This window comes from Schistocerca gregaria, chromosome 1 (genome assembly GCF_023897955.1).
Source record: "Schistocerca gregaria isolate iqSchGreg1 chromosome 1, iqSchGreg1.2, whole genome shotgun sequence".
Lineage (NCBI taxonomy): Eukaryota > Metazoa > Arthropoda > Insecta > Orthoptera > Acrididae > Schistocerca > Schistocerca gregaria.
Window position 1 is genome coordinate 358,230,834 of NC_064920.1, and position 9,716 is coordinate 358,240,549.

The window sequence follows — 9,716 nt, forward strand, 5'->3', positions numbered from 1 at the left end:
TGACACCGCGGGTGCAATTCTTTAAGGCATTATTAATTCTGAACATCCACTATGACACTGTGGCCGCATGGGATTCGCGCTCTGCCGATGTTCTGAATTTACTACGCTCTTATTTGTCGTTTACATGAATAGCATGTAGGGTTCAGTTACTCTCGCAAAGTCAACAACGTGGAGGCTGAAAGCAGGCTTTACATGCCTGTAAGCATAACACAAAAACCGCAGTGACGCATTCACTGCGTAAGGCCAGCGCAACGTGAGCTGCAAGCTACAATGCCTCAGCAGCCCAAGTCCAACGCAGTTGTCACCGCTTACCTAACGTCACATCCGTATGCAGCTGTTGTTGGCTGACGGATACCGCCGCTGGTCACTCGCACATGAATGCGAAGCTTGTGTTAAAACTCATTTCGGCAGTCTTTAAATCAGGATGTGGATGAAACATTGTGTCAACTCTCGCACCGTATCATCTCTGGAAAAACATATTATATGTAGGGCGTATTTTATGGCCCCTAAGTGAGTCTAGCAACTATTTGGCGATAAAATGTAAAATATGTCCACAAAAATTATTACTTAATGTGCGACACATGCAGATTGTTGAAATCACAGCTGCATTGTTACATGCTAAAATTAAGTTGCAAACTTGTAAAATATCTATCAGTGTAAATGTTTCTACCACTTCCCCTCTGATGAACAATTAAAACACGTACCGTTTCCCTTGATTTATTTCCTTTCATTCAGCAAATTTCTATATGTACAGCAGTGGATTTATGAGATACTTGGTCTCACACAACACAGCATCGCACACTTTTATCCTGTACTGTTAGTGTTTTGAAGCAATGTACACCTTGAATGGACGCCGCCCCCTGAAAGTACATAGGCGCTCATTAACTGTAATATGAGACCCAGGGATACAAGAAGAAATGTAAGCATCAATGAACATTCAGCTTTTGATCGAGAAACTGCTTTCCTTTCTTCTTTTGTAACTTTATCGTCTAGCCGGAGGCGCATCACTATATAATGAAATCTTGAAAAGCTCATTGTTGCTCAAAAAATTGGTAAGAAGTACCCATGGTGGAAGGTTACCCACGAACTTTGTTTAAACCAGCTATTATTTGTAGACCGAAGAATACCTATTGGTCTGTAGAGTTAAGTTCAATCCAGCGTTGAAGATATGGCTGAAGAATGTTACTGCCTTCTGCATGATTATGGTAGGCATTACGATTACACTCTGATTGTAATTGTTGATAAAACGAATGAGACAATCTGCCTTTGTCTGTATTTGTGTGCTAAGGTGACGTAGACTACGTGCACTTTCATGCATCGTACTGCTGGAAGCCTCCTTAGGCACATCAAGTGATACTATGTTATCTGTCCACTTCTAGATACAAGAGTAGGCACACTAGTTTTCTGAATACCATTATCGTCCTCTTCACATTCGTTAACATCAACTCATTTCAGACCTGTATGTCGTTCTGTCACGTCTACATCAGAATCACAAACACCCCCATTTTCAAAAACTGATTCATCATCACTATCACTCTTATGTATATGATCTAAAACCTGCTCAAACCTACATCCCATTTCAAAGTGAATATCATTATCCACTATAAATAAAATATAAATATCACGCCTTACTTCAATAAAACGCAGTTTCTAACTGGGTACTTGTTTGAACCATGCACCTGTACGTACTTTCTGCAAATTGGTTACAACAAGTGACATACAAATGTTGGCTGAGAAGGCGTATTGTTGCCAAGTTTTCACTTTCGTAATCAAGCTGAAATATAACATTGAAAATTGCATATTATATGCCTGAGGGATTTGCTGATCCACTGGAAAAATTTCAAATTATTATACAACGAATCGTGAAATAGCCATAATTATTTTTTTCAGTTAAGATAAGAAGTCCATAAAAAGCATACCTGGAGGATTTGAACCCCAGGTTCATGTTAAAACTGTTTCTTTGTAGGTAAAAGAGCCTTGGGATCAAAAAAGATTCCAGACACCAAGCAAAGGTTAATAGGAAAATGTACATGATGGTGTGGAGCGCATTATACAGTGCTATCGAAAATCGCCCTCTTAAAAATAAATGTGCCTGTAAACAGAAGTAGCATTGCAGTCGTTGGATCAGTTGCCGTAAGATATCACCACAGGTATTATAAACAACAAAAGAATACGCCACTGTAACGTGTCCAAGTCACATAACGTCTATAGTATCGCGCAGTTCATTGTTTGGTAAACACGTTCTTTTCCCAAGAGCAGCACTGAACAATATTTTGTGGGTCGTTCGTATGCACTCGCTGTAGGCGCATTTCTGGGAAATATACAGATGCCTTAGCGCCGAACTATTAAACGATAACAGGATTAACATTGTTTCCGGGAATACGGGTCGGTTACAGATAAGGAGAGGACCGAGAGACCGACCATTTAGGCGGAAGCTAAACTGTCTGAAAAGAGGGACGTGATGGAGTATTAGCGTTCAAAGTATTTGAAGAGACTGTCCGTCCAACCTCAGATTTCGCATAACAGTGCTCGGAAAATGACGCTGATGTTAAAATTCCGTGCGTATCATACACGAAGTGTTTGAAGCCATCTGATAGAAAAGAGCGTCTAGCATTATGTACATGTTTTCGGTCATTTGTTGACATCCCATGGAATCGCAGGAGTGGACTGTGCTTTCTTTACTAATCAGACCTGGTTTCGTCTTAGGGATTACGTGGTCCACCAAAAATCCACATGTCTTTCATGAAAATATCTTGCACAGTCAGAAAATTGGATGTGGTGTGCCTATCATGTTGTGGAATAGTTGGCACTTTTATTCCTTTGGACCCCAGTGAACCGTACTGTGTACGAAGGTGATGTAACACAGTAATCTCTTTTCTTGAAGCTGAGAAACGTTATTTTTGGTTGGAGTTGGACAGTACTATTTGTCAGTCATCTAATGAAACAATTCGTTTCTTAAGTGAATTTTTCTGGTGATCGAATCATCTTTAAAGGATTGTGGACCCCACGTTCTCCTTCTGTAACATCTCTAGACTATTTTCTACTGGACTACCACGAAGGGCTATAAGAACAGCCAATACACATTGGCGGAACTAAAGTTAACCATTTTTTTTATTATTTATCGTATGGCAACTACAGTAAACATTGACAAGTACATAAAGTTTAATTATACATGTATATCTAGTTAAGTATATACATATGCTTTAGTTTTACTTTTTGGTACAAATTTTATACGCATTTTTAATTTGTGAAAATTGCTAACTTAATAGTACTGACTACTTTGACTGATATAATTGCAAGTTAAAAAAAAAGGCAGATACATTTAATAATAGTTCAATATCTAATGATTGAAGCCAACTAACAGCAGTGCGACGAGTAGGGGGTGCGACTTGTAGATAACCTCCAAGATGGTGTACCCCGGGCAACGGACTGATAAGGCAGCACGGCGAAAACTCTACACTACCGGCAGCCATACTAGATCTGCCTCTCATGGCTGCTCAAGGCAACAGCATAAGAAAACAAGATTAACTTAACAACTAAGATTATGAACATCAAACTCAAAGCGTTCCGCAAAGAGGATTAACACATACTGAACCCAGATTCGATCATGCTTTGCTGAACAAGACAGTCATTCGATCATATCCCTCCCAGACCCTCTGGCTGCAATTGTGTACATTATCTTTTAATGTGTCTTAACTGCAACAGAAATATTTTCCCCAAATGATACCTCATACACACATTTGTGAATGTTCAGTCATTTAATGATGTACGAGTGCTGCCAACTTTTGGGCATCACATAAAAACATATATGAACAAGTCAATGTAACAGCACGAAGCAGCTTGTGATCGCCAGAACACACGGAAGTAGTTGATCAGTTATAGTGAATAATGAGTTAATTCATGAAACACTGATACTTCAAAATTAGTCACTTTCGTCTATAAGAAGAAAGTAAAATTAAAAATTATAGTTTTGAAAACGGATTCATATTTTTGTATAAATCTCGCGTCTGGTAGCATTAAAAAATACCTAAGAGCATTAAGCATACAGAAAAAATTTCCTTCGTACAGAAAAATTCAGGTCTGAAAGGATCAAGTTGCAAACAATGTGTATGAGGTTTTGAAGTAATATACACACTTGATTAGTTTTTATTGAGCGTGACTTTTCCATCACCCTGAGCTGTGAACAAACTTAGGCGTCACAAACTCACTTATTACCATCACTGTGTGGGCAGGGGTCAGTGGCATATAGACACGGCTACCAGATTAGCGGTATCTGCACTACTTCCTTTCGAACATAGAACACACGCATTCAGCCTGCACGGCTTCCAGGGTGACTGCCGCCAAACTGTGTAAGGAGTGCCCCATTGTCCATGGAACATTGTCTTGTTGACTTTGCTTCACCAGGATGCCAGTACCTACGGCCGAACTCAGCTAAGTCACAGCAAGACACGTGCAGACATCACGTTCCTGCCGTTTCAGTCAGCCGCGGTGGCCGAGCGGTTCTAGGCGCAGGTTCGAATCCTGCCTCGGGCATGGATGTGTGTGATGTCCTTATGTTAGTTAGGTTCAAGTAGTTCTAAGTTCTAGGGGACTGACGACCTCAGATGTTGAGTCCCATAGTGCTCAGAGCCATTTTAACCAGTTTGAACCTGCCGTTTCACGTACCATTACATTTGCCTTTAGATAGACACTTTTTTAATTGAGATACCATTGAATGAAAGGCCTTTCAAAAGACCGATGAGTTTACCATAAAAATTCTAGACTGTCTCTCAACTTGTACTTTCCAGAAAACTTGCTTCGTGATGTCACTGCATCTAACAGATAATAAACTGAGCTGACATTCATTGCACCCACCCGCCAGCCTATATTGTAACAACGCTCTCATGTCCGTAAAATATTCCAGAACAGGCTACATGATCGCCTTCCAAAGTGCCTCTTTCGTATTGCAAGTATTTGAAGTTCCAAAATTCCTTAAAAAATAAAAACAATCCTAATAATCATTGAGCGACCACTGGCTCTGAAGAACATATATTTCCTCAACATGCTGCCGTTATCTCTGGCATCTTAGAACCTCTATTTTGTTCTTTTTCCTGAAATAAACAACTCATTTAATTCTCTTCCGAAGTTAATTATTGTTGTTCTGCCATAGCGCACTCTGTCGCTTTCGCTACACGGTGAGCCCAGTGGATTATCTTGAGCCTCTATGTATTTATGATCGGCTGATTTGTCGGTTGTCCTCATTCATGACCATCATTAACTTAGTTTAGGATTCGTTTCATCATGCTTCGTTCAGAGACATCAAGCTACTCTCTGTCTGCTATCCCAGCTCTCCATGTGTCTGCAACTGGTCGAATCTCAGAAGTAATACTTTCACAGCAATTCCACATATATGAACAAATGGAAATGGTACTTAACAAATAAAAAATCATAATTTCGTTAATAAGCAATCAACTACCATCGAATATAATACTGAACAACAAATGTTTTGTTCTTAACAGCACTCGATAGCATCTCCAACGGCGATTCTCTCAGATTTGGTATTTGCGTTGTACTTTTTAAGAAGCTGATGTTCTGGCACTGCGATTCAAACTGTATAAGTGCGAAGAAGATGGAAGTTGGTGAGTGGGTAAGGTCCCTTCGTCAGTCCGATATGACAGGAAGCAGGTAGAAGTAGAGAGCCAAAGCAACCCCTATCCCTGGACCGTATTTCCTCCTTTGTATAAAACTGTGGAACATTGCGTGTGATAAATGGCGCCCCTAGCTACTTACAGTTTGGTCACTGATGGAAATGCCAATCCACCTGCAGATAGTGAGAACTGGACTTTTTTAGACAGTGCTATCAAAATTAAAATAAATGCTTCCTTTTTGTATTTCAACGGATCTGAAACGTCCGTTTACCGTCTGTTTCTGTTTCTCTTCCCTCTCAAACTCGCAAGTACGAAATTTAACCAAAAGTATATTCGTCTTTGCTTTGCTTTCAGAGATACAAAATCTGACCAAAAATATCTGGACACTTATTAGTGGACATTAATACGGGATCCACCCTTCGCCTTTATGACGGCTTCAATACTGCAGCAGACACTTTTACTGAAGTGTCTAAATGTCCGTGGAGGAATGGCAGCCCATTCTTCCTCAAGAGCCGGAATTATAGAAGGAAGTGATGTGGACTCTGGGGTCTGGAACCAAGCTGAGGATCTAACTCATTCCAAAAGTGTTCCATTGTGCTCAGGTCGGGTCTCTGGGCAGGCTAGTCCATTTCAGGAATGTTGATGTGCGCAAATCATTGCTCAAAGATGCTGCTTTATGATAATTGGATTGTAATGCTGATACAAACAGTTATTGCTTCCGAACTGTTCTTCTTCTGTACGATGAACACAATGCTGTAAAGCGTGTTCATATTCTTCCACATTTAGCATTTTCTTAAGTTGGCCTCCTTTTAACCAACGCGTGGCCGTCACTGGCATCGTGGCACAACGAGCTTTCATCAAGAAACACAACAAACGTTCACCCTGCCCTCCAATCAGCTCTCGATAGACACCACTGAAGTCGCAGATGGCGGTCTTTTGAGGTCAGTGGAATACATGCTACAAGACGTCTAACTCGGAGCCGTCCTTGAAGTAACTGATTTGCAACAGTTCCTTGTGTCACTGTTTTGTCAACGGCTGCTCAAATTGCTGCTGCAGATGCTGCACGGTGCGCCAGAGTCATACGCCGAACACGATGCTCTTCCCTCTAGCTAGTGTCCTGTGGCCGTCCGGAGTCCGATCTTCTTGCGACCGTACATCCACGTGACCACCGCTGACGGCAGTCATGTACCTTTGCTACTTTTCTACCCAGTCTTCCAACAACATCGCAGAAGGAACATCCAACATCTCGTAGCACTATTACGCGACCTCGTTCAAAGTCGATAAGGTATTGATAACGGTAGTTTCGTGGCCTTAAAGGCATTTCGGATTAAAACCAACTCACCACGTTCAATCTCAAAGATAACTAACACTGACGAGCCTTACAGAGCGTATTTAAAGGAAATTTTCATCCTCATAGTGGCGTTACTAGTGATATTCTTACGCGGCTGGCGCGAAATCTGAAGACATCATCTTTCAAATATAGAAACATGCCTATCAACTTTCGCGTTTGTCACACAACACCTTCTTGGTGTTGTGATTTTTTTCCGTCAGTGTATTACGGGGTATAATTCCAAAAATTACTGTTGCGGATGTCGTGCGGAGTTGCCGCGCGGTCTCAGGCGTCTTTCCACGGTTCGAGTCCTCCCTCGGGTATGGGTCTGTGTGTTGTCCTTAGCGTAAGTTAGTTAAAGTTGTGTGTAAGCTTAAGGACCAATGGCCTCAGCAGTTTGGTCCCATAAGCCCTTATCACAAATCTTTTTACTGTTGTAGTTTTGATAGGTTTTTCACTAATATAGAGACTGATTCACGAGCCAAATTTATGTATGTAATTTCTAATTATAGTGATGTAGAGTGTCTGTTGGCGTTTGGAGTATCATCTCTTGGCAGTGATGGGAGCTATAAGCTGGCCAGCTACAGATGAAGCGATTATCTGGCAGAAAAAGGAGTAAAGCAAACAGAGAGCAGCGATGCTTGACAAGAATCTATACACATATCCATATCTTCCCTACACATTATCAATGTCCCCAGCTGTTTTTTTCTGTCTGTATGTGAATCCTAATTTTAGGAAGTAGTCATACTATAGGGATTTTGAGACTATTTTCACTGACAGACAGACTGATTTATGAAGAAGTTGTTTGCGTATTAATTTATTACCGCTACACCAGTAAATCGTCTGTCTGTAGATACTCGTGTGCGAAGCCGGAGAGGGTCGCTAGTGAGGAGTAATTGACCTGGTGAATCCAGACGACAGCACCTAGTAACAAGACTGACATTTTGTGTTAAGAGGTGACTGTATAATGTTTGTGATCTCCTGACTCACCTCTATAAAGAGTTCGAAAATTCCGATACTGAGTGAAACAAATTTAGTCAAATGAAATGTTACTTACACATACATTTATTAGAATATGTTAAAACTGTTTTGAAATTTAATATTTGAATTCACCTGACTAAAGAATGATTTAAGACTAACATTAGTTATGACAAAACCAAAGTCATTAGGTGACCAACATCTATTACATACATCCACAGGGAGATTTTCTGGTGTTGTTGGAAGGCAGAGATGTGCATTTTATAGGAAACGTCATTTCAACTACAGCTTTTGTTAAGGAATTTGTTCGAGCATCACGCCTAAGAACACCTCTATTAAGACTTGAATGGTAAAGACTTGTTTTACAGATGCGTTATGCAAGTGTTACGGTTTGGACGCCACTAACGGAGGGATGAGTATAGATCCAATTCCGACACTGCCAATTCACAATGGGGTGACCACAGTCTCAGTTACTCTCCGCTAGTGATAGGGTAATAATTTAATTTTTAACTTATTTGAATTGTAATTTCATTTCTATGGATATTTTTAAACGTAATATACTCAAATCACATCTTAAATTTAATCTTTTCGCACGCCATGTCGATTCTTTGTACAATCATATATTTCTCAATACCATTATATGTTTCCCACATTTTGATTTAACACGCTTCCTAAGTAACCAATCCTGATGCATTCCTATCATACAGCCATTAAAAGTGTTGAGCTGTTAAAAGAATGCTATATAAATACGTTTCGCCAAATCAAAAATTATGATGAATAACAAGAAAACTACTAAAATCTAAAATGAGATTTCGTTAAATTAATACACTCCTGGAAATTGAAATAAGAACACCGTGAATTCATTGTCCCAGGAAGGGGAAACTTTATTGACACATTCCTGGGGTCAGATACATCACATGATCACACTGACAGAACCACAGGCACATACACACAGGCAACAGAGCATGCACAATGTCGACACTAGTACAGTGTATATCCACCTTTCGCAGCAATGTAGGCTGCTATTCTCCCATGGAGACGATCGTAGAGATGCTGGATGTAGTCCTGTGGAACGGCTTGCCATGCCATTTCCACCTGGTGCCTCAGTTGGACCAGCGTTCGTGCTGGACGTGCAGACCGCGTGAGACGACGCTTCATCCAGTCCCAAACATGCTCAATTGGGGACAGATCCGGAGATCTTGCTGGCCAGGGTAGTTGACTTACACCTTCTAGAGCACGTTGGGTGGCACGGGATACATGCGGACGTGCATTGCCCTGTTGGAACAGCAAGTTCCCTTGCCGGTCTAGGAATGGTAGAACGATGGGTTCGATGACGGTTTGGATGTACCGTGCACTATTCAGTGTCCCCTCGACGATCACCAGAGGTGTACGGCCAGTGTAGGAGATCGCTCCCCACACCATGATGCCGGGTGTTGGCCCTGTGTGCCTCGGTCGTATGCAGTCCTGATTGTGGCGCTCACCTGCACGGCGCCAAACACGCATACGACCATCATTGGCACCAAGGCAGAAGCGACTCTCATCGCTGAAGACGACACGTCTCCATTCGTCCCTCCATTCACGCCTGTCGCGACACCACTGGAGGCGGGCTGCACGATGTTGGGGCGTGAGCGGAAGACGGCCTAACGGTGTGCGGGACCGTAGCCCAGCTTCATGGAGACGGTTGCGAATGGTCCTCGCCGATACCCAGGAGCAACAGTGTCCCTAATTTGCTGGGAAGTGGCGGTGCGGTCCCCTACGGCACTGCGTAGGATTCTACGGTC